Source organism: Triturus cristatus, chromosome 6 (assembly GCF_964204655.1).
Source record: "Triturus cristatus chromosome 6, aTriCri1.1, whole genome shotgun sequence".
NCBI lineage: Eukaryota > Metazoa > Chordata > Amphibia > Caudata > Salamandridae > Triturus > Triturus cristatus.
This window is the reverse complement of record NC_140589.1, coordinates 508,624,250-508,650,930: the sequence shown is the minus strand read 5'-3', so window position 1 is coordinate 508,650,930 and position 26,681 is coordinate 508,624,250.

Here is a 26,681-nt window from a genome sequence, read left to right as displayed (position 1 = left end):
GTGTACTGGTATCACCCAGGAATACTGTTTTCTGCCTAGAATCACACCATGAGTCTGTGTGCACAAAGGAATTGTTGTCAGAGATTTAATGTGTGTTCGTCTGGTTCTGTAAGAATGGCATTCGTAGGAAAGGGGCAGCTTGTTTTTTAGAACTGTGATGGTTTGCATTCCGCATAAAACAGTATCTCACAAATGGGAGGCAAATGCTAACACATTTGAAATTTATATGGTAGATTTTACTTTTAATCATGCAACGGGTAAGGTTGTTCCTACATGTACAAAACTCCAATTAACCCTTACCACACATGTACTTTTATAGACATCACTCCAATGTTTATGCTGTTGTGGAAGCGTACATGCACATGTCTATTGTAACTGAAAATACACAGTCTGCAGAAGCAGACTCTTAGCACACACCCAGCTGCTTATCCTGTACTATCATGCTTAGTATTCACAACTATGTGGTGTTTCAGATAGCAGTGAGTAACGCTAATACATTCAACATCACCAAGGCTCATTTCCTTTGCTGGAGTGTAGTCACCCAGGTTACACATGTTCATGGTCTCAAAAAGCTGTTTGGGCATGTGCTCTTTTCTGCTTTTGAAAAGTATAATGAAAATGTGTCAGACTGTTAGAGTAATTATCACTTGCTCTACCACAGCAGTAAGTGTGCTTTCAAATTGCAAATCAAATTTCGTTTTCTGCCTAGAATCACACCATGAGTCTGTGCGCACACAGGAATTGTTGTCAGAGATTTAATTTGTGTTACTCTGGTTCTTTTAGAATTGCATTCGTAGGAAAGGGGAAGCTTGTTTTCATGAACTGTGTTGGTTAGCATTCAGCCCAAATTAATATGTCACAAATGAGAGGGCAATGCTAACACATTTGAAATCAACATGGTAGATTTTCCTTCCACTCGTGCAATGGGTCATGTAGTTCCTACATGTTTAAAATTCCTATTAACCCTTACCACACATGTAGTGTTACATACATGTCTCCAGTGTTTATGCTTTTGTGCAAGCGTCTATGCAGATCTCTCTTGCACCTGACAGTAGACAGTCTCCAGAAGTACACTCTTAGCAGAGAGCAAGCTGTTTCTCATGTACAGTCATGCTTACTATTCAGCACTGTGTGGTGTTTAAGATAGCATTGAGTAACGCTAATACATTGAACATCACCAAGGCTCATTTCCTTTGCTAGAGCGTAGTACGTTATCCAGGTTACACATGTTCATGGTCTCAAAAAGCTGTTTGGACATGTGCTCTATTCTGTTTCTGAAAACTATAATGAAAATGTGTCAGACTGTTAGAGTAATTATCACTTGCTCTACCACAGTAGTAAGTGAGCTTTCAAATTGCAAATCAAATTTTGTTTTTTGCCTAGAATCACACCATGAGTCTGTGTGCACAAAGGAATTGTTGTCAGAGATTTAATTTGTGTTACTCTGGTTCTTTTAGAATTGCATTCGTAGGAAAGGGGAAGCTTGTTTTCATGAACTGTGTTGGTTAGCATTCAGCCCAAATTAATATGTCACAAATGAGAGGGCAATGCTAATACATTTGAAATCAACATGGTAGATTTTACTTCCACTCGTGCAATGGGTCATGTAGTTCGTACATGTTCAAAAGTCCTATTAACCCTTACCACACATGTAGTCTTACATACATGTCTCCAGTGTTTATGCAGTTGTGCAAGCATCCATGCAGATCTCTCTTGCACCTGACAGTAGACAGTCTCCAGAAGCACACTCTTAGCAGAGAGCAAGCTGTTTCTCATGTACAGTCATGCTTACTATTCAGCACTGTGTGGAGTTTCAGATAGCAGTGAGTAACGCTAATACATTGAACATCACCAAGGCTCATTTCCTTTGCTGGAGTGTAGTACGTCATCCAGGTTACACATGTTCATGGTCTCAAAAAGCTGTTTGGACATGTGCTCTATTCTGTTTCTGAAAACTATAATGAAAATGTGTCAGACTGTTAGAGTAATTATCACTTGCTCTACCACAGTAGTAAGTGTGCTTTCAAATTGCAAATCAAATTTCGTTTTCTGCCTAGAATCACACCATGAGTCTGTGCGCACACAGGAATTGTTGTCAGAGATTCAATTCGTGTTACTCTGGTTCTTTTAGAATTGCATTCGTAGGTAAGGGGAAACTTGTTTTCATGAACTGTGTTGGTTAGCATTCAGCCCAAATTAATATGTCACAAATGAGAGAGCAATGCTAACACATTTGAAATCAACATGGTAGATTTTACTTCCACTCGTGCAATGGGTCATGTAGTTTGTACATGTTCAAAAGTCCTATTAACCCTTACCACACATGTAGTCTTACATACATGTCTCCAGTGTTTATGCAGTTGTGCAAGCATCCATGCAGATCTCTCTTGCACCTGACAGTAGACAGTCTCCAGAAGCACACTCTTAGCAGAGAGCAAGCTGTTTCTCATGTACAGTCATGCTTACTATTCAGCACTGTGTGGTGTTTCAGATAGCAGTGAGTAACGCTAATACATTGTACATCACCAAGGCTCATTTCCTTTGCTAGAGTGTAGTACGTTATCCAGGTTACACATGTTCATGGTCTCAAAAAGCTGTTTAGACATGTGCTCTATTCTGTTTCTGAAAACTATAATGAAAATGTGTCAGACTGTTAGAGTAATTCTCACTTGCTCTGCCACAGTAGTAAGTGTGCTTTCAAATTGCAAATCAAATTTCGTTTTCTGCCTAGAATCACACCATGAGTCTGTGCGCACACAGGAATTGTTGCCAGAGATTTAATTTGTGTTATTCTGGTTCTTTTAGAATTGCATTCGTAGGAAAGGGGAAGCTTTATTTCGTGTTGGTTTTACTGTGTTTTTCACTCGTAGGAAAGGGGTAGATAGTATTATAAGATTTGAAAAGCTCAAAAAAAATATAGTAATATATTTAAATTACATAAAGGTATTTTTTTTTAGTTTCTTTCAGGTATTGCTGAACAACAGTGAAATAAATTAAAGATGCCTATAAAATCAAGAAAGAGAAAAGAACATAAAAAACATTTATATTTGAAGACAACTGGAGGACCCAAATTTGTTGAAGATCCTCATGTTGGAAAAAAGAAAAAGTCTTCTGGTAAGCAGACTAAGGCTTTTTTTTAAAAATATCTTCAAAAAAAGAAAACATTTGAAAAATGTCCCCACTGCAAATAGTGTTTCAAGTAGAAAACAACAGGACAAAAGTGAGAAATTACTAAATGCTAATGTACAATCAGAAGCAATAAAGATTGACTTAAAAAGAAAAACAGTAAGGTTGCCGACAAGGGATTTTGTTTGTGATAACTTAGTTCTATTTCTTAGTGATTCATTTCAGGGGTGTATTTTAAACAAATTATACACCAACAATAAATGTTATCAACAAGCAATTTTTAGATAAAAAGTACACACACGGGAATTCTTTTTGTGAATGAAACACAAATCTTTTTATATAAATCAGATTAAAAAAGGAGTACAAAAGAACCATTGGTTTCAAGCAATAGAACATGAAAGGCGGGTTAAATCAGATCCACATTTCATCAAACGACATCTATTTCCAAATAGTTATAACAGAGACTAATCTCATTGATGAGAAAAAATCAACTGCATTTATCTAATGTTGTGGAATTAGATGATGGAGTCGACGTTTCGGTCTTGGGTGGCAGAAGTCCGTCAGACCATCTTCAGGACAGTTAATTATTGCATAATTAGACCCCTATGTAAACATAATACAAACAGTTACAATAATGGCAACATGATTTTATAGATTGTATCTAATACACATTAATTATAGACAACCCGTGTGTGAAGAGTAGTCTCTCTATTATAATTTATCAAACATATCTTAGTACTGCATTGCAGAAAGTTAACAACTCAACATTGGTCGTTGTCACATTCAGAATTAAAAATGAAGACCCATGCAAAAACAAACGTTCTAGAAATGGAACAGTTATATTCATAATTTTAAGGGTCTCACAGAACTCATTTTTGCTTCATCTTCTATACATTGTGAAATCTTAAACAAACATTTGTCTTGTAAAAATGAGAGAAAGTTGCTTACTTCGTGAGTTCAAGGAATCCCACGTAACTTGTTTTTTGTTTGTTTTGTTGTTGTCAGGGCGTATTGGTTGATATTGTAGCCTAGATTTAAAGTGCACTGCATTTAGTATACATTATAAGAAATTCTTAATTGAAGAAGAGGTACTTGAAATAAATCCTACCTATCAATTTACGAACTTTCTCATAACAGGAGATTAAACGGGAGAAGTCCTTGCTCGTTCTTTTTTCAGAAGCTGTGTTCTAAAAGTAGAGAGTGGGATTCCTTGAACTCACGAAGTAAGCAACTTTCTCTCATTTTTACAAGACAAATGTTTGTTTAAGATTTCACAATGTATAGAAGATGAAGCAAAAATGAGTTCTGTGAGACCCTTAAAATTATTAATATAACTGTTCCATTGCTAGAATGTTTGTTTTTGCATGGGTCTTCATTTTTAATTCTGAATGTGACAACGACCAATGTTGAGTTGTTAACTTTCTGCAATGCAGTACTAAGATATGTTTGATAAATTATAATAGAGAGACTACTCTTCACACACGGGTTGTCTATAATTAATGTGTATTAGATACAATCTATAAAATCATGTTGCCATTATTGTAACTGTTTGTATTATGTTTACATAGGGGTCTAATTATGCAATAATTAACTGTCCTGAAGATGGTCTGACGGACTTCTGCCACCCAAGACCGAAACGTTGACTCCATCATCTAATTCCACAACATTAGATAAATGCAGTTGATTTTTTCTCATCAATGAGATTAGTCTCTGTTATAACTATTTGGAAATAGATGTCGTTTGATGAAATGTGGATCTGATTTAACCCGCCTTTCATGTTCTATTGCTTGAAACCAATGGTTCTTTTGTACTCCTTTTTTACTCTGATTTATATAAAAAGATTTGTGTTTCATTCACAAAAAGAATTCCCGTGTGTGTACTTTTTATCTAAAAATTGCTTGTTGATAACATTTATTGTTGGTGTATAATTTGTTTAAAATATACCCCTGAAATGAATCACTAAGAAATAGAACTAAGTTATCACAAACAAAATCCCTTGTCGTCAACCTTACTGTATCAATTTATCCGCCTAAGCCCTCAAGGGTATATTGGGCTTACCCTTTATCTGGTACTTAAAAAGAAAAACAGCATTTAAAGACATTCGTAGAAAAATGTTTCAGAGAAGAGTGATGTCCAATTTGCTAAAGGAATATAAGAAGAAAGCGAAATTTTATAAGAGAAAGAAAGATATTGAATCAATTGTAGCTAAGGCTTTAGATTTAAAAAGAAAACTATTCATTTTAATTTTGAACAGGATCCGTACATTAGATAAAATGGTCAATGTAATGAAGTCAAAAAGCAAAACGAAAAGAGTAGTAAAAAGAAATAACTTTTGTAAAGTGTTTTTAGGAGAATGGATGCATAGTTCAAGTATTGAACCATTTTTTAATGAAGAGAGTTATCTTCAAAGTAATAGTTTGCTGCATGCAGTTGACACCAGAGGTCGTGCTTATGAAGTGAAAGATGGTTGTGTAATGGAAAAGGAGAAAATGGTTCCAAGAAATGAGGAAGAAGTGATAGCTGATGAGGTTATGGGGAGACGTCCTAAAGCCCTAGTGTACACTTGGAATTGTAGTAGTATTTGTACTGTACGACAAGAATCTATTGATAAATTACGTGAGTTTCTAAGAGAATATAGTAAAAAAAAGTGTTAAACAGAAGATTAAGGTGCTTCAAAGACTAGATCCATGTAGAGTGAGAGAGAATACTGGTTTGCAAGGACATTCTCTGGCTTGTCTTTCTAGGAAAGTTTGCCAAAGTGTTTTTCACCATTTTAGGATGCTGGCAGTTCATCATACTGAAATGAGAAAGTTTGTGAGAAGATTGTATTTTGCTAAAAGTCCAGCACAAAAGTTAAATGAGTTAAATAGGGCTCTGTTCCGTGGATCTGTATCAGATGTAGAGAATGTTACTGATGAAATTCAGTTTTGTTACTTTGGTCCGGAACAAGAAAGTGCAGGTAATGACACAGTTATTGAAGAAAATGTGGAAGAGAATGTATAACCCACTGTTAGTAAAAATTTTGAAGATCAAATGACAAAATTTACTATCATCTCTAATGAAAGACCAAATATTACTTGTATTTGTTGCCGGAGAAGCTGTTACAAAATTCAAACAAGAAATGTTGATCTGTATAAAAAAAGTGAAAATGTAGATAATTATAAGTGGAAGGATTTTGCAACATATATATTTCTGGAAATTAGTTTTGATTTGGGTGAAGATCAGCGTATTTGTAAATACTGTTGTAACAAGTTAGAAGAAAACAGAATGCCAGCCAGAGCTGTACATAATAATTTAGAATTGGTTGATATTCCTGCAGAACTTTCTGATTTAAATACGTATGAGTCTATACTCATTCAATGTGTCCATCCGTTTCAGACCATAGTGCGTATGGAGCCAAAAACAGGTAAATTACCTCCTTCGGATTTACAAAGAGGTTTAAAAGGAAGAGTTGTCTATTTGCCATTGGATTTGAAAAAAAATATGGAAACAATTGATGCAGATAGATTGGAAACTGAACCATTAGTTATTCTGGTTAATGGAGTACCAACAAAGAATAAGAAAATTTGGCAGGAGCTGGTAGATGTACGAAAAGTACAAAGAGCAAATTTATATTTGAAAAGAAATAATAAATGGTATGAAACAATTTATATGGATGAAGATGAAGAAGTTTTACTACCAGACTCAGGAATACCAGCTGGGCAAATTGAAAAAGTGGATAAGTCAAAAGAAGAAGAAATTTATGGACATTTCAGCATACATCCTCTTCATTCAAAAGAAGTTATGCCAAACACTATTGATCTGTTTCAGATGAAAAAAGCACAAGGAACTCCCCTGAGTGTATGGGAGGAGAGCTTGGAGGCTCGTTGTTTTCACCAGCTGTTTCCTACAGGAAAAGGTGGACGATATGATGAACGTCCAGTACAGATTCCTGCTTCTGAGTATCGGACTACAAGATTATATGCAGAAGATCCAAGATTTCGTCAAAGTATTCCTTATTTGTTCCATCTTTTATTTGAAAGTGACTTGTCTGCACTATCTTATGCAGTAAATCACATTTTAAAAAGTGGAGTACATTTACATAATGTGTCTTCAAAGGATTTTATGAACAAAGTGCAACAGCGAGATGATCATTTGGAATCACAATTGATTAATCTGATGGCTTGTCAGCGTGGAACTAATGAATATTGGTACCGACGCCATGGAGAATTGAAATGTATGTTATGGAATTTAGGAACTCCTACATGGTTTCTCACCCTAAACTGTGCTGAGTACGCTTGGGATGATCTTCTGGATTTTCTTCGAGAGGCAAATTCAAATATTGAAAACATCCAATACAAGACAGCAGGAGAATTGTGCTCATTGGATCCGGTTAATGTTTGCAGATATTTCAATCATAGATTTGAGGCTATGATGTCCTTCATCTGCAATAAAAAAAATCCACCTCTTGGAGAAGTTGTGGATTTCTTTTGGAGAAAAGAGTACCAAGCAAGAGGTGCTCCTCATAGTCATATGCTGTTGTGGATCAAGGATGCCCCAAAATTTGGATCAGATTCTGATGATGCAGTTTTAAGTTTCATCGAAGAATATGCAACATGTGCTATACCTAAAAGCACAGAAGAGAAAAACTTAAAAGAGCAAGTTTTACGTTTCCAAAGTCATCGGTGTGGAAAATACTGTCGACGAAAGTACAAGAGTAAAGAAAAATTCTACACAAAATGTCGATTTGGATTTCCACAACCTGTTCTTTCAAAAGGAGGAGTCAACAGTTTTATGTCAGCTGTGCGACATACTATTACAAGAAAATCTCCCAAAAATACGTACAACCTAAGAAGAAAAGAAGAGTCAAAATATATAAATGACTACAACCCAGTCATTTTATCCATGTGGAATGCTAACATGGATATACAGTATGTTGCTGACAATTCTATTGCTGTTGCTCGGTATGTCACATCTTACATCACTAAATCTGAGAAAACGGAATTGAAGGAAATGTGGGAAGAGATTTCTCACGAGAAGACTGTCAGTAAGAAGCTATACAGTTTCAGTTTAAAGATGTTATCGCATCGAGAAATTGGATCCTACGAATGCTCAGATAGGTTATCATCTGCAAGTCTGTACTCCAAATCCAGAAGAATAATTTGGGTAAGTTTAGGCCTTGCAGGAATGCGAAATCGGGTACTGAAATCTGTTGGAGAAATTGAATATTTGGCAGAGAAGGACCCGGAAAATACAGATATTTTGAAATCAAACATGTTGGACACATATTACCCAAAAAGAAGTCGTCATTTTGAGAACATGTGTCTCTATGAAGTGCTGCAGAACTACATTTTTACACGGAAAGCCACAGAAGACATCAACAATGGAAAATATAAAGTCATTGGTGAGGAAGGATGTTTGGTGAAGCAAACAAAAGGAAGTTTGATTAATCACAGGAAGCTGAGTTGCGACACTCCTGACAAAAAGGAATTTTACTACTTAGCACTTTTACAGCTGTTTAAACCATGGCGTTCAGAGGATGAATTACTTGGAGATTTTCACAGCTATGAAGATTCCTTTAATGCATGTAAAGATACGATTGAATGCAGTACTTTCACAAATTATGTACAAATGTTAAATGAAGAAATTGAACAGGAAGCTAAAATTGCTGCTGAAGTAGCTAGAGACAGTTCTCAAGACAGCCAAAGTTCTGGAACGCTCAGTCAAGATCCCCTAGGACAACCAATCGTAGAAAATGAAGCTGCAATAGCAATGACTGAAGTGGAAACAGCTATGAATCAAGCTCAGGAAGATTTAATAGACTTACCAAATTTGGAACAGCAACTGAATGAAGAAGTCACAAAAAAAATTGATCATGGATTACTACATGAAAAGAAAGAGTGCTCATGCACATCATTTGAACCAATCAGGATGTATGTGAGTGGACAAGCTGGAACTGGAAAAAGTTTCTTAATTAAAGTCATCAGAAGCTACCTACAGCAAAAAACAGATTCAACTTTGTCTTGTGTTGCTACTGCTCCAACTGGGTTAGCAGCATATAACATAAAAGGAGTTACCTTACATCGCTTGCTAATGTTACCAGTGGAGCATGAGAACAAAATAGAATATTACAAGCTAACAGGAGAAGCATGCTTCGAAGTTTCAAGAGTGTTGAAGAAGATGCAAGTTCTCATTATTGATGAGGTAAGCATGGTATCAAACTTAATGCTTGCCTTTGTGCATTTAAGAATGCAGCAAATTCTAAAGAGAGACTATGACATGTTATTTGGTGGAAAACATGTTATAGTTTTTGGGGATCTTCTGCAGCTCACTCCAGTTAAAGGACAACCAGTGTTTAATACTGTGACACATGAAGACACGAAGAAGTCATTAGGAAGTATTGGTAATGCAAATATTTGGTCATTCTTTGAGTACAAAGAACTCACTACCAATATGAGGCAAGCAAATGATGAAGATTATGCAAGTATTCTGAAAGATATCAGAATTGGACTACTCACAGAAGTTGGCAGAAAAGCATTACAGAGTCGGTTGCTACATAATTTATTTCCAAGTGAAGAAATAGTTGCAGAGAAAATATACCAGAACATTGCAGAAAAAAATACTGTAATCTGCTTAATGCAACACTACGTGAATGCTCGATATTCAATGAGGAACTTTTGAAATTGGAAAAGGAGGAGATTAAGAGAATGGAAGCAGTGGACAAAATTCAGCATGAAGGAATTACTATTACATTAAGAGGCAAATTGAAAAATAAATTAGATTCTCTAGAGAAGAACATTTCGAAAACAGCTGGATTAGAAAAAAATCTTTATGTTTGTATGAACTGTCGAGTATTTTTAAGAAGAAATTTGGATGTAGAAAAAGGTTTAGTGAATGGAGCTATGGGTAAAGTTGTGGGTTTTGTGAAATACCAGAAAAAAGATGGGATTGAATTTTTAAAAATAAGATTTGATCAGATTGAAGAGGTTAAAGACATTAGACGTTGTTAAGTCCGTTTTTCGCTTGTAAAAGACTTATATGTACGTAGGAAGCAGTTTCCGTTTTCTCTAGCATATGCTGTAACTATTAACAAATCTCAAGGATTAACTCTAGATAGTGCTTTTGTAAACATTGGTTCTACTGTGTTCCAAAAAGGTATGGCATATGTTGCTTTGTCACGAGTGAAAACATTATCTGGTTTATTCATGATAGACTTTGATGACTCAAAAGTTAGTGCTGATGCAAATTGTGTAAAGGAGTATAATAGATTAAGAAGAACCTATGCTCCTCATTTAGATCAGTATCCTGTGCTTGAAAAACGTGTTGTTTCTCGGAAAAGGAGAATTGAGAATATATGTAATGAGGATGTACAGAAGAGAAAACAAAAGGAGAGTGATGTGATTGCAAGCAAAAAGAAAAAGGACAATGTTCAAGAGGTTGTTGGTTGTCATTTTGAAAATAGCTCTGGTGTCAACTGCTACGCTAATGTAGTGCTGAATGTTGTATTTTATCTTGAAAGTTTGCAAGAGCAGATAATAGTAAATCATGAAAAAAGATTTTGTTCTCTGATGAGTTTTCTTTATGAGAAGCTGAGTAATGATAAAACTAAAATAGAAAGTGCTTCTGATGTTAGAAATCTTTTAGATGTATGTTCTGGATGTACACAGTTTACTCAAAATGTCCAGCAAGATGCACAGGAATTCTTGATGTATATCCTTATGGTACTGGAAGAAGAAGGGGTAGAAATAGAAAATATGTTTGGTCTCTCTTATAAATGGGAACATAGTTGTGAAAACTGTTTCAACACATGCAGCTCTAATATTGATTCTGAAAGGTTTACATATTTAACATTACCAGAGACTAAATCAGTGACTTTTATTAAATTAGTTAAAGATGCCAATCACAACATGGAAGGTTCTAAATGTAAATCAGACATGTTTTCAACATTATTTTTAAAGAAATATGGACAGTATGTAATTTTAATGATGCAACGTTATAGAGCTGATGGTTCAAAATTGAACACTTTAATAAAGAAGTTTACAGGACATCAATTATCAATATCTGGAAAAACTTTTGTTGCAGTTGCAATAATTTTCCATGATGGACCATCTATAACTTCTGGTTATTACACAGTTTATCTTAAATGTGAAAAAGGCTGGACACTGTGTAATGATTCTCAATTGATTTTCAAGCAACGTTTGCCTGCAGAATTACCAAATTCCTATTTAATTTTTCTGAAACCAAAATTTTAGATACAAATTGCAACATCTGAACAAATCATTTTTGCGATTTTATTGGATTACCATTGGATATTTCTTCAAAAAAGAATTTAAAAATTACCATTTGGCCTCATGGAAAGGTAAAAATTTCTCTTGTGGACTTCTTTGACAGATATTATTTTGGTGTATGTGCTTAAGCAATAAGATTTACAGACGATATTTATTGCAAATAGTTATTGTTTTTAGATGATGTTTTTATTAAATATGTTACATTTCTATAAAGGTATGTTTTACTGAGAAGAGAATCAGGGCTTTTTTTAAACAATCTTTCAGATTGTTAATTTTTTTGCCCGCTGTTAAGTGATGAATGCAATTGATTTTACGATTTACAGTGAAATTCAATATATTCTGAAAACAGCAAAAAAAGGGCAAAATATTGTTTTTTTAAATAAGAAAATATGTGTACTGTATTCTAAAATATATTGTTAAATATTAATACTTTTTTTCTTTTTTTACAGATTGAGAAAGAAAATTTAGGAAAATTAATCCTTTTTTCTAGCAATTATAAAAAACCATTTATTGATAATTAAGTTATTTTGTTGGTCAGGTAAGTTTGAAATATCTGTATTTATCACACATTTACTTTCATACTCCCTTTTTTTCACTTCTCCTCACTCTGCTTTTCTCATTTCCCTTGTGGTCCCTCAAGTACCTTGAAGAGTGAAATAAAGATGTTATTAAAAATAAAAAAAAATGGGTGCGCGTACCGTGCACGCTTGGTAAATTTTTTTTTTAAAAAGTGATTACAAAAAAATAAAAAATTGTGAGGTAAGGTGGCTCTTAAAAGAGCCGTTGTGTTAATACAGGGACAGAGGAAGGAAAGAATGGCAATATTATAAGGTACCGCACTTGTGCTGCTCTATCTTATTGTCAATTAGAGGAATACTAGACTCCCCAAAAGCAATAAGAGAGTAGCAAGTATTGCACCTTATATGTACACTCTGAAACCGAGGGTAAATGTCCAGAGGAGCAGAAGAGGGTGACGCTTCCACCGCAGAGGAAGTGCTCGGCTGAGCTGCCGAAGATGTACTCGGCTGAGCAGCTGCGGATGTGCTCGGCTGAGCTGCTGAAGGGGTTGCTGCAGTAGCTCGAGCAAAAGTCTTGGAATGTACATCCCTAATGTGTCTGAACATAGTGAAGATTCCAAAAGAGTACTTCTTCTTTGGATCTCCTCTAGACAAGACATGCCCACAAAGTTTGCAGGTGACTAATGGAGCATTGACTTTCTTCTGCCCCTCTGGAAATGTAAAATATTGCCAGACAAAAGAATCCTTCTGTTTCCTCTTTCTCTGTCTGATAATGCTGTCCTGCTCACTCCCAGAAGAGGACTGCTGCTCTGCCATTGTATCACAAAGACACTTCAGCTCCTTCTCCTAGGGAATCACAAGCAATAATGAGGGGAATGGGTGTGGTGTTGGAAGTTTCTGGAAATGAAAGAAGTTTAAACCAATGAAAAGTGTTGTTTCTGCATCACATGACCTACCGTGCGCGCTCGGTACGCTTACCGTACGCGCACGGTAAAAGTACGCATGCGCGTAAGTAAGACGTGCATACGACGCACGCGCGCATGCGTATTAGAGGCACGCGCGCATGCGCGTACGGCGGTTCCACGTAAACAGCAAGCACGCGCGCATGCGCAAAAACGAATATGCGTCGCAGACGAAGTACGGATACGTACGTAAATCGCATACGCATGCGCACACGGAGCATAGATATTACGTACGCGCACCGTACTTAAAGCGTACCGTGCGCGTACCGTAAGCTTACCGTACGCACCCGGTAAAAAATCCTAAAGAAAAATAAAAAAAAAAGTATAAAGGTTTGTAGAAGATATTAACTATGTTGTTCAACTATATCTAAAAATGTATTTAAAAAAGGTGAACCATTCCATATTGGAGGATACAGTAAATCTATGATTATATACATAGGTAGCATATTGTTTAAAAAAAAATCTCAGAAGAAATAATAAATAAAAAAATTTGCATTTAAAAAACCTTGCGGAGGAGCCTAGCGCTTGACCAAGATGGCCGCGTGAGCTTTGAGCTCCCGGAACCCACGCGCCCTCCGTCGATTATCCTGTCTTAAATCCTGTTTTATATGCACGGCATCTTGCAGATGACTCATTGCTGAGGCGATTGATGCTGCCCGGGCTCGGATCGCCCACCGGGAACCGGAGTTGTGCATGGCGGACGATTGAGGCCTAACTCCGAGGGATGCCAGGGGCTGGCGTTGGCAGGATGCCCGGCCTCTAATTGAACAACAGCGGCCTGGCGAGGTGTGAACTGGCGGACGGAGAACGCCGTACTTTCACTTTCACTTTCTCGCCCTTTGTTTGCCTTGGCCCGGGAGTGCCTTCAGATGCTTTATTATCCTCTGGACGCCTTGCGACCTACTCTGCCTGGTTATTGCAGATCTGGCTTCTTCTGTTCCCTCTGACTGAGAGAGGGTCGTCTCCTTGCACCGGGTTGCTCGGTGCCAGACATGTCGGGTAAAGCAGATGTGGATAGGCTGAAACCCAAGGCTACCAGGCGGGGAGCCTATACCCAATCCAATAATATGGATCACTATGCCCAGCAGAAGGGATCGCCTGGTGGATCGGGCCAGTCGCTGGACGTACAGAAGGCTGCCTCATCCCCGACCTCGGAGCTCTCGTTGCAGGATGTCATGGGTGCGCTCGAGGGGATGCAGGCCTCGATTGGGAGACAGTTTGATGCCCTGGCGCATAAAGTGGATACTATGTTGGTGGATGTCAACCTGATCCGCGCGGATTTGGGCAAAACTAATGAGCGGGTTAAATCCCTTGATCTCAAGACCACAGGCCTCGCTGATGATGTCTCGGAACTTCAGACCGAAGTTCGTAAGCTGCGGGCCGAGAACGACCTCTCCGCCCGCCGGCTGGAGGACTTTGAGGGCCGGGCCAGGCGCAACAACGTGCGCATTACTGGGGTCCCGGAATCCTCGGACGAGATCTCCGCAGATCTGCTCGTGGAGGACTTGGTGCTTAACCATCTGAAGCCTAAGGGCCTTGGGAAATTTTTTGCAGTCGAGCGGGCTCACAGAGTTCCTGGCGGGAGGCCCAGGCCGGGAGCCCCTCCGAGACCGATTGTCGCCCGGCTCTTTCACTTCCGAGATCGGGACGCTATCCTGCAAGCATCGCGGGTGACGGGCCCGGTCCCTTATCAGAACGCATCAGTGAGTTTCTATCCTGACTTCACCCAGCTGGTGCAAAAGCAAAGGCAGAGTTTCCTGGGGGTGAAGAGACGTCTTCGGGAGCGGGACCTGAAGTATGCTATGCTTTTCCCTGCCTGATTACGTGTGGTGTATGAGGACCGGACTTTCTTCTTTGAGTCGCCTGCTATGGCCGTAGACTGGTTGGACGCTTTGCCCCGACGACGGACTGGCGGGGATGTTGCCACAGACGTGGAGGGTGACCGGGATGGGCAGGGTTGATGCCTTTGGGGCCAGTCTGACTTGCTTTGGTTCCGGACAATGACTTGAGCTGATTGCAGTAATACGGAGGGTTGCGGGAGGAAGATGGGAGCTCTTTCCTCCCTCAGGGTACTTTTTGTAGTTTTGCGTTATGGTAGGGCGACAGGCACACTGCAAGTTGGGGGGGCTTTGTAAGCTGCAGCAGGGGTGCAGGGTGGGGGGTGGAGTTGGGATTTTGGGGTTGTTGTTGGGGGGTTTGTTTTTGCAAGGCATAGTAATGGTTGTCAGGGTTGTTTACTGGTGGCACTTCGGGTGTGGGGTGGGCCTCTTTGTGTGTGGGGATGGGGGGTAGGGGCTTCAATATTATTAGCTGGAATGTTAATGGCTTGGTAGATCGTATTAAGCGGGGGATAGTCTTGCAGTTCTTGAAACGGTCTTTGCCGGATGTGGCCCTACTGCAGGAGACACACCTTATAGGTAATACTTGCCATGCTCTTAATAGAAAAGGTTACAAATTCATCGCCCACTCGGGATTCTCCTCAGGCTCCAGGGGTGTGGGTATCCTAGTTAGAGCTTCACTACCTTTCGAGGTGGACTCCACCATTGTTGATGATAGGGGGAGGTTTGTGGCGGTGGCGGGGAGGTGGGAGGGAAGAACGTTGGTGTTGGTTTCGGTTTATGTCCCTCCTGCCCTGCAGGCCTCCACGTTTGCAGATCTGGGCAGGGCCTTGTTGGACCTCCCGGAGGGTATGCTAGTGGTGGGGGGAGACTTTAATGCTGTCGGCTCTGGGTTGCTGGATAGGTACCCGCCCAGGGACACCGGGGGGGCTCAGAAGTGGCTTCCAGATTTTATAGATACTTTCGGTTTGGTAGACTGCTGGAGGCTCCGGCACCCCACACAGAGCCAATATACCTTCCACTCTGGGGCGCATGGTAGTCTCTCTCGGATTGATTATCTGCTCACTCTGGCTGCGCACGCCTCATTGGTATCTGAGGCTAGGCATATGGCGCGGGGCATATCTGATCATTCGCCAGTGTGGGTCCGGCTGGATGTCGGCCGCGAGGGAGGGGGCAGGGTTGCTCCTATTAACCCCTGGTACTTCCGTGATCCCAAGATGCGCAGTGCGCTGCTGAAGACAGTTGATCACTATTTTAAGGACAATCAGGGTTCCGTTGACTCGGCTGTGTCGTTGTGGGAAGCATTTAAGACCATGTTGAGGGGGGAGGCCCTCTCCTTGGTAGTGGCCGCCAAGCGACGGAGAGATGGCGAGGTTATGCAGGTTGAGGATGAGATCGCGGCTTTAGAGGTGGCCCTGGAGGGGGAGGTTACAGCGGCCTCACTGCATGATCTGAGCTTGAAGCAAGCGGAATATAGGGACCTGGTGACGAATGCCGCCAAGACCCTCAGTAGGGAACAGCAGGGTCGCTTGTACGATGTTGGCGATAAGGCCGGGAAACTCCTAGCGTGGCTGGACAAAAAAGAACGTGTTAATAGAGTGGTGCCGGAGCTGACGAGAGAGGGGGGAGAGGTGGTTGTTGATCCCGAGGGTATAGTACAGTGTTTTTCGGATTATTTCCGTATGGTTTACACCTCGGTTTCGGATAGGCCAACTGAGGATTCGCGTGACCTCCTGCTTGACATTGCTCTGCCCTGCCTTTCTGACGTAGATAGAGATGACCTCGATGGAGATATAACGGTTGATGAGGTGGCGGGTGCTATCCGCGCGCTGCACTCGGGCAAGGCCTCAGGCCCAAATGGTTTGCCGATTGACTTGTATAAGCTGTTTCCGGATAGGGTCGCTCCTCACCTGCGCGCCATGTTTGTGGAGGCGCGGGGGAGTGGGTCCCTTCCGTTGGACCAGCGACTGGCGACGATTGTTGTGATCCATAAGGATGGTAAACCCCGGGATAAGTGTGCCTCCTATCGGCCGATATCACTCCTTAATGCTGAGCCGAAAATTCTGGCTAAAATCCTGGCGGGCCGCTTGGTCAGGGTACTTGGAGACCTGATCCACCCGGATCAATCGGGTTTTATCCCACACCGTAACACTGCGTTAAACCTTAGGCGACTTCATGGAGTAATTGCCAGGGCGAGCACGCTGCGTGAACCAGCTATTGTGGCGTCTCTTGATGCCACGATGGCGTTTGATACGGTGGAATGGGCATACCTGTGGGCGGTGCTTGCCAAGTTCGGCTTTGGCCCTGGTTTTGTGAGCTGGGTGAGGTTGCTTTATGAGGGTCCTCTTGCGAGTGTTGTGGTAAATGGGCGAGCGTCGACTCCGTTCCAGCTTGGGAGGGGCACCCGGCAGGGTTGCCCCCTGTCGCCTTTGTTGTTCGCCCTTGCCCTCGAGCCGCTGGCGGCCTGGATACGCTGGCACCCGGATATACGTGGACTTAGATGGTCGCCTGATCACGAGGACCGTATTTCGCTCTATGCCGATGACATCCTGTTATATCTCGCCTCGCCCAAGAACTCGCTTATAGTGGTTTGTGACGTTCTGACATCTTTTGGTAAGAACTCTGGTCTCGTCATCAATTGGAGTAAATCGTATTTGTATGTTCTGAGTGGCGACGTCCCACCTGTCCCGCAAACTTGTTCTATTCAGATCGCCCAGCAGGGCTTCGTGTACCTGGGGATTTTTATCTCCACTGACTCCACTTTGCGGTATGAGAGGAACCAGCTCCCTCCCCTGGCGCATTTGCGGCGGGATGTTGCGGCCTGGCGGAGGATGCCGGTCTCCCTCCTCGGATGCGCCGCTTTGTTCAAAATGATGTCTCTTCCTCGGTTCCTCTACGCCTTGCAGAATACACTTGACTGGGTACCGGCCAGTTACTTTCGGGAGGTTGAGAGCCTCCAACGATTGTTGTTGTGGGATGGGCGGCCGCGCATTGCGATTGCTAAGTTGACGCTTCCGTGGTACGACGGGGGTATTGCGCTTCCGGACATTCGACGCTATTACTGGGCCACCCAGTTGAGCGCGATTAATCATGGTTTCTATGGTCCGGCTCTAAGCCCCGGCTACGCCATGGACCGATGGTTGTTGCGCGGCGGTAATTATCACCGAGCGTTGTACTCGAGATCGCTGGACTCGTCCCTCACAGGGCCCACGGGGGTGGCGGTGCGGGTGTGGAAGTTGGCGACTGAGTCGCTGGGCTGGAAGGATAGGCTCACCCTTTCACCCCGTTGTTTGAGTCTGACAAATTAGGGAAGCTTTGGCATACCAAAGGTTTTGAGAAATGGGACTTGATCGGTATCTCCAGGGTTGGAGATTTGCTGATCAAGGGGAGGGTGAAGTCCTTTGAAGAGCTGCAGAAGGAGTATGAGTTGGGGAAATCTGAGTTTTTCCGCTATGTTCAGGTGCGTCATGCCCTGCGGTCAGTTCTCGTAGAAGGTGAGAAGGTGCCTGAATCCTCTCCATTGGAGGACCGGATCCTCGATGGCCATATACCGGAGAGTACGATCTCTCTTATCTATAAGAAATTGATTAATGTTCGGGCTGACCTGCTATTGGGGCTGCGGGATCAATGGATTAGGGACGGACTTGAGCTGGATGACGAGGACTGGCAGTCTGCGGTTTCCTCTCCTAAGGAGGTTGCGATCCCGTCGCGTCTGCGGCTGTTGCAGCTCAAAATACTCCACAGAGTCTATGTTACGGGGCCAAGGTTGGTTCATATGGGATTTTCTGAGGAGGGCTTATGTAGGAGGGGCTGTGGTATGGTGGGTACCTTCCTGCATATCATTTGGGAATGTGGCGTCATCATGGAATTCTGGAGGAGAGTCCATGCGGTAATGGGGGAGGTGACGGGCATTGTTATGCAGCCGGAGGCGCGGTGTTGTCTCCTGAACGTTTGGGGGCCTGCTGACCACGATGAGGCACAGACCCAGTGGGTGACTCTGGGTAACATGGTGGCTAAGCGAGACATCGCGCGCCTGTGGGGCTCCGCGGGACCCCCCACATTGGCTGCGTGGAAGGAAAACATGGACTGGAATATGTTCAGGGAAAAGATGGTATATTGCGCTAGAGGGCGCCCTCGGAAGTGGCATGCCATTTGGGGGCGTTGGAACCAATATAGGGGGGCATATGCCTTGCCCCTGATCTGGATCCCCCCGAGGAGCAGCTCTCTCCTTAGCATTCTTTCCAGCTCTGTACATATGTTTTGATTGTTAATTGACTTCTTGGGCCTCTGCTTTTCCCCTTTTTCCTCTTATCACAGCGCTGTGACTGATAGACGAAGGGGGTCCGGTCTCCCCTGAGGGGCAATCACCAGGTGTATTCAGTGTACTTCGCCTTGCTTGGGTTTGGTTTGTGTTTGTGTTTATTTAAAATGGAACCTTTTTGTTTCTCCTTTCTATGCACTGTGGATGCTTCTTTGTATTGCTCTCTTGAAGCTGCCGCACCTCCAGGTTGTCGGCTGAATAGCTGTGTCCTTATTTTTGATGAATAAAGGTTTTATAAAAAAAAAAAAAAAACCTTGCAAATTCATTAATAAAAACATAGGTTTCACACACGTTATAGTTAGGAATTTGCACTTAAAACACCTTGCAAATTCACTGAAAAAACCATAGGTTTCACACACGTTATAGTTAGGAATTAGCATTTAAAAAACCTTGCAAATTCACTGAAAAAACCATAGGTTTCACACACGTTATAGTTAGGAATTAGCATTTAAAAAACCTTGCAAATTCACTGAAAAAACCATAGGTTTCACACATGTTATAGTTAGCTGGACATTTCGCTCGTAAAAAACCCTGGAAATTCCCCCGTTATAGTTAGTTCAGCTAACTATAACTCGCGCGCCCGCAATCCACTGCTGATGACATCACATATTACATCACTCATGACATGGTCAGTGACATCACTCATGACATCACTGATGACATCTCAAATGACATCACTGATGACGTCATCCATGTGATAAATTACCACATTTTCTCACACCCTAATATAACCTTTGATACACCGACTCAAAATTTCAGAGTTCCATTCTCAAAACCAGACATACTGCAATACCAATAACTACATACCCACTTATTAACTCTTAGGTCTACATACACCTCCACTCATTCACTTTTACCGTCACTCATACTTACAGTCATTCCATACAAGACTATCATATGCATTTATACACCTATATAGACACTCCCAAACCACCAATCATCCATAGAGCTACTCTCACACCTAGTCAGTCATGCAAATAATCACACTCCCATTTACTCACCTATGCGGTTATACACACTCAAGTTCACTTACTCAAAAATAGTACCACATTCTTACGCTCTTATAGAATCACTGATACAAGCACACACTCATCCATACAGTCACTCTCATAATCACACACTCTCACATCTACCCACTTATATACTCTTACACGCATATATACTGCCTTTCAAATATGTAGTTAGTCACAAATGTACCACTGAGGTATACATTCAATCCCTAACGTACCCATACATACACTCACTCAACCATACAGTCCATCACAGATGCACTCTTAAAACCATGCACCCATGAATCACCCACTCACACATCTAGTCACAGAGTAACACACACCCTACCCACACAAACACTCAGGAACTCACACAGATACTGAGACAAACAATCAATAACTCAAATAGACACTCATATAGCTATTCACAAAACCATGCAGCCACTTATACACCAACATACAGACACATACAAACATTTACACAGTTTAGTCACTAGTCTGCAGTAAGATACATTTAATGACTCACATAGAGTCAGTTACGCACCACAGAAAATCATCCATTTACAAACTTGTACACCCACTTATTCTTCATCTGGCCTTTCCCTATATATATTAAACATATTAAAATTGTTCAGAAACACATACTCAATCGATGATGTCATCAGTATTCACTAAGATACTGTTAATAAGTCAGTTATACAATTAATTTTACAAAAAAACATCCATTTAGACACTTATTTACCAATTTATTCTTCCATTAACCTTTAGATATACATATATAAAATATATTTATTTTTCAGAAAGACACATATTCACTGGATGATGTCATGAGTGATGTCATTTGAGATGTCATCAGTGATGTCATGAGTGATGTCACTGACCATGTCATGAGTGATGTAATATGTGACGTCATCAGCAGTGGATTGCGGGCGCGCGAGTTATAGTTAGCTGAACTAACTATAACGGGGGAATTTCCAGGGTTTTTACGAGCGAAATGTCCAGCTAACTATAACATGTGTGAAACCTATGGTTTTTTCAGTGAATTTGCAAGGTTTTTTAAATGCTAATTCCTAACTATAACGTGTGTGAAACCTATGGTTTTTTCAGTGAATATATATATATATATATATATATATAGACATATATATATATATATATATATTTTTTTTTTTTCCAGAGAAGCACAGCAGTAAATAAAAAAAATATAGGGAAACAGTTTGCGTTTTGAAATGCTGTGGCACGTCACACGGATTTCCAGCATGGCTCTGTGCCTCTAGGGGATGAAGAACATTAACTCTTCTCCCCTCGTTCATAAAGACAAAACATCCTCTGAGCACCCTTTCTAGACAGACATATATAATTTTTTTGTTTGCTGTATCGTCCATTAATCCAGTGCTTGGTAGTTGTCATTTTGTCATTCAGTTTAGCCGCTGTCGCATCGGTATTGAATGAATCTTTTGAGCTGCATGCTGCTTGATAAGGTATTTTATACACAAACTCAGTCTTAACAGCATCAAGGGCTCAGGCTGAAATCCGCGGATATGAAAAACTCCCATTGCTGCAACTCTTTCGTTATTATCAGGCCTGCTTGGCATCAAACAAACATTTTTCTATTTTTTCCAACTCTTTCCGGGAATTTCAATGGATAGATCTTCGATTTAGGTCCTCCAGCTCAAAAATCAACGTATTTATTATTTTATTTTTAAAGAGCACGTTCAAAAACCAGAGTAATTCAGACACGCTCCTCTAAATTCATCTCATATAATATGTTTATAATAGGAAAAATAGCCATGTCCCTACATTCCTTTAATTTAGATTGTCTTCTGAGCACAAAAGAAAGAGTGCTTTACAGCCTGTCTGCTACCACAGAGAAAAATCTAGTGCTAAATGTGGACCTTTACTGATCCGAGGTGACCTTGTGGGTTATACAGAGATGTTTTAAGGCATGGGCGAAGTGGGCTCTGTCCCAGGGCCCTAACCTTTCAGGGGGGGCCCTGATAGAGCCATCTCTGTTCTGCAGAGAATGTCTCCTTGATGCCCTTGAATAATTCTTAAACAGATTATTTAAATGCAGTTTTCCTTTAATTTATTTTTAAATGTGGGTGATGTGTGAGTCTATTACAGACATTCTGCAGAGAAATGTTGTTTTTATGTTTCATCCAAAATGGACAAAACAAGTTTCTTTTAGATCAAAACGGGACCTCATATATGAGAAATGGGAGGGGGTCACAGAGATTATTTGTAGTAGCGTTAGTGAGCTGCTGCCGTGTAATAATATTGAAAACACAGGTCACTATCTCCGAAAATTAGACAGAATTTGGACGAGGGTGCCTGTGCACTCTCAGTGACCTGGCCACAGAGGGCTTGAAAGAGCTGAAATTGAATCATAAATTCAAAACTGTTTGGAACAGGGCCCCCAAAATATGCTTGGCCCAGGGCTCCCAAAAGCCTTAAAATGTTCCTTGTGGGCTATCGAAAGAAACTTTACCAGACAAAGGACTATTTTTCCCACCATTTTCAGATTTATGAATTAGGCATAAGGCTTTAATTCTGTCCTTTCAGGGCCTAGCAGACAACGTAGTTTCAACAAGGCAGAGACAGCGTGTTCAGATTATTTTGAGATTAGGAATTAATCTGGTCTCAGCGTTTTACCTAACTGTAATGTCTTTACATATTTGGCAGCTAGGTCAAGATAGATAGCCTAATCTCCTAGGTATAATCTCGATGACGCAAAGGCATCCCGTATTTGGTTCCTTTGTTAATAGTTAAACAAATGGAAGATTCTGTTCAGTGCTCGTAAATGAAAGAGGCAATTCTTCACTACAAACTTTATTTGTTAATCTAATGACAATTTGGAGTAAATTATCACTCTAAAGTATTTTACTTTTCGAATAGGTAAAGGTTTCTCTGCCATTGAAGAGGGCCAAAAGCTTACTCTAAGAACTGAGTAAGTTTAAAGGTAAGAGAATCTTTTTTTTCTCTCCATTGATTTGTAATCTGTTCAAGGCCATTCAGGGTTGCACCTTGATTATCAATCCAAAAGCAAGTCCCATTCGTATGTGCACTTGTCATAATGTTACCACTATTAGTAAGCCTTGTCTCTTGCCCAGATGCAGTGAACCAACCTCATGAAATTGTGCTCTGTGGGGTAAATGTGGCGCGTGCAACCATAACACAGCCATCACCCAGGCTATTCATCATCGGAGTCCTCCTCTGAGTGCATGATGAATAAGAAACCTATATGTGGTACCGTAAGTAAAGTGACAATTACGTGGTAACCATCCTCTAAGATGATGTATCTAGCATCCAAGAAATGGCTTCTCTTCATTAAACAGGGTCCTCTTCTTGGACACAATCACTAATGAATGTAGAGTGAAAATCATAACATTGTGTCCTGGCCAATCCACCATCTTTAATGTAAATGATTGACTTCCACATGGTTAAAAACATGTTTACCACCTCTATGAATAACTGGCACCTTGCTTAAACAGCTCGTCATTGCCTTTGCACATCTGGATTACCACAAATTCTAAAAAATAATTTGTGCACCTTCTGCATACATAATAGCATGCAAACCTGACGATTGAAACAGTTTGGCAAATGGAATCGTATATACGTTGAACGATAAAGGGGAAAGGCCAGAACCCTGATACCAATTTGAGACTTGAACCCAAATTGGATTTGGTGTCTTCTTCTTGTCATCAACAACTGGGATAGTGCTGGTCACTGGTATTCAATGCAGTTGTTCAGTGAATGATATGCTCAAGGGTGCAAGCCCTGGTAGAGCACAACAAAGTTTGAAAGTGAGGCTGTTGAAAAAAAAAAAATGTTTCTGTAATTGCATGAATTTGATGAATCTGAGAATTTGCTGATTTAAAAAAAAAAAAAAAAAATTAGTAAAGTACTGCTGCTAAGGGCCGGAGGAAGGTTTGCTCAGATCGGGACAGGGAGAGATTAGCGTAAACCATAGAGAGGACCTTTGTTCCCTAGACACCATAGAGCTACGGAAGTTTGGTGCTCTAGGTGTCCGATAGCCACGTCCATTTATGGCTGCAGGGGTGCGGGCGCGCAAATGAGAGCATTGCTCAAGGGTGCAAGATGCGGTAGAGCACAAAAGAGTTTGAAAGTGAGGCTGTTTTAAAAAAAAATACGTTGCTGATATTGCATGAATATGATGATTTAAAAAAAAAAAAAAATGATTACTAAAGTACTGCTGCTATGGGGTGAGGGAACGTTTGCTCAGATCGGGATAGGGAGAGATTAGCGTAAACCATAGAGTGGACCTTTGTTCCCTAGACACCATAGATCCACAGAAGGTTAGTGCTCTAGGGGTCTGACAGTCACGTCCATTTATGGTAGCAGAGGTATGGGCGTGCAGCGGGCGCACCCTTGGCATGCTAAAGACAAGCCTGTCTGCGCCTGAACGGGATAAGGGGCCAGGAACCCTGCCCAAATTCTCCCACACGCTCATAGACAAATCAGGTACAACGCAGAAGAGCTACTATTGCTTAAGCCGCCCCCGAGACACCTGTGTGCTCACATACTCAAAGCAGATTAACCGAAAGGAAGAAAAGAGGTATGTGACCATTGTAATTTGACTTAAAAAGCTATACAAATCACAACAAGACGATACAGTTCACTCAAGGGAAGAAAGAACAATGGCGAATGTGGCTAATTAACTGTAGTTCTATTCCAGGTCATAAAATTGAGGTCAGATTGTTGCTATAGGAGGAACAATTAGATATAATGTTCATCAGGGAGGCTCAAAGAGAGCTCTGCCCCGATATTGTAATGGCCCTTCCCCGTAGATAGCAAATCTATAAACTATAAACAGGAAGCAGCGTCTCCATTATTCCCAAAAATTAGTTTAGATGCATCACTACACCCCACACAATGACTGATTGCGATATCTTGCAATTTGGAATCATGCTTTCTCCTACATGCACCTTCTCGGGAGTTCTTATCTACAGGTCACTAGGCTTTTGTAGCACATTCATCCAAGCATTCCCAGATTCCTTAGCCAGCCTGATTGTGGGAAAAGGACTCATTACTATGCTCAGGGACTTTAATATACATATAGATGAGACTAATAACCCCTCGACCAAGCGACTACTACAGCACCTAGAGGCAATGCAACCTATTCAACTAGTAGACACTGCTACCCATGCCAAAGTTCACATTCTCAATCTCATCTTTTCCAACGACCCATAGTCAGATCACTAATTTATCCCTTTTTCTCTTATAAAACCACCAATGCGAGTTCCTGCAAAGATCACTTTAAGACCGGTCAGGTCCTGGTCCGAGTTTACACCTGAAACTTGGGCAAAGACCCTGAAGGCCTCCACCACACACCTAACAGACAATCCAGATGAGGCCTACCTACAATGGGCACACTGGATTGAACATTCACTAGACAAATGCCTTCAGAAACCCAGGCCAAGTTCTCAACTAAACATCAAAAGAGCCCCCTGGTTCAATAGCCACCTAGCTTCCCTAAAAAAGGACATTAGAAAGGAACTGGAGGAAGTCTTATGTCGGGGCCTTAAAGATTCTAAATAAAATGACTATTAGACACTATGGGCCCGATTCACAGAACTAACTTAAGACAAAATCCTAAACTTACTACCGTTTTGGTATTCACAGAAGGCACTTACTCATTTTGGTATTCACAGAAGGCACTTACTCATTTCGGTATTCACAGAAGTTAGGAGTCCTAACTTTAGGACTCCTAAATGCCTTCTGTGAATACCGAAAGTCATAAAGTTAGGATTTTTCTCAGTTTAGGAGTCCTAAAGTTAGGAGTCCTAACTTTACTACTGCTAAACTGAGAAAAATCCTAATTTTAAGGCTTTCGGTATTCACAGAAGGCATTTAGGAGTCCTAAAGTTAGGAGTCCTAACTTTACTACTACTAAATTGATAAAAATCCTAATTTTATGACTTTGGGTATCCACAGAAGGCATTTAGGAGTCCTAAAGTTAGGAGTCCTAACTATACTACTACTAAACTGAGAAAAATCCTAATTTTAAGGCTTTCGGTATTCACAGGAGGCATTTAGGAGTCCTAATTTTAAGACTTTCGGTATTCACAGAAGGCATTTAGGAGTCCTAAAGTTAGGAGTCCTAACTATACTGCTACTAAACTGAGAAAAATCCTAATTTTAAGACTTTCGGTATTCACAGAAGGCATTTAGGAGTCCTAAAGTTAGGACTCCTAACTTCTGTGAATACCGAAATGAGTAAGTGCCTTCTGTGAATACCAAAATGAGTAAGTGCCTTCTGTGAATACCAAAATGGTAGTAAGTTTAGGATTTTGTCTTAAGTTAGTTCTGTGAATCGGGCCCTATCACAATAACATTAACAAGCCCAGGTTAAACACTACCAAGAGAAGATCAACAAAGCTGCCAATTCCCTCAGGGAACTATTTAAGATAGTAAAATCCCTGACAACAATCGAGCAGGGCAACTCCCCTCACCAATCCACCAAGGAAAGATACAGCCAGTTTGCGGCATTCTTAAAAAAAAAAGTGGATGACATCTATGAAACACTTTGGTGTAATAACCACGGCATAGATCAGAACCTAGGAACAGACTACATAGTGATCCCAGCCCCACCTGTTTTGGACCACGTTACAGTCTTGAATGAGTAAAGTACTATGCTTC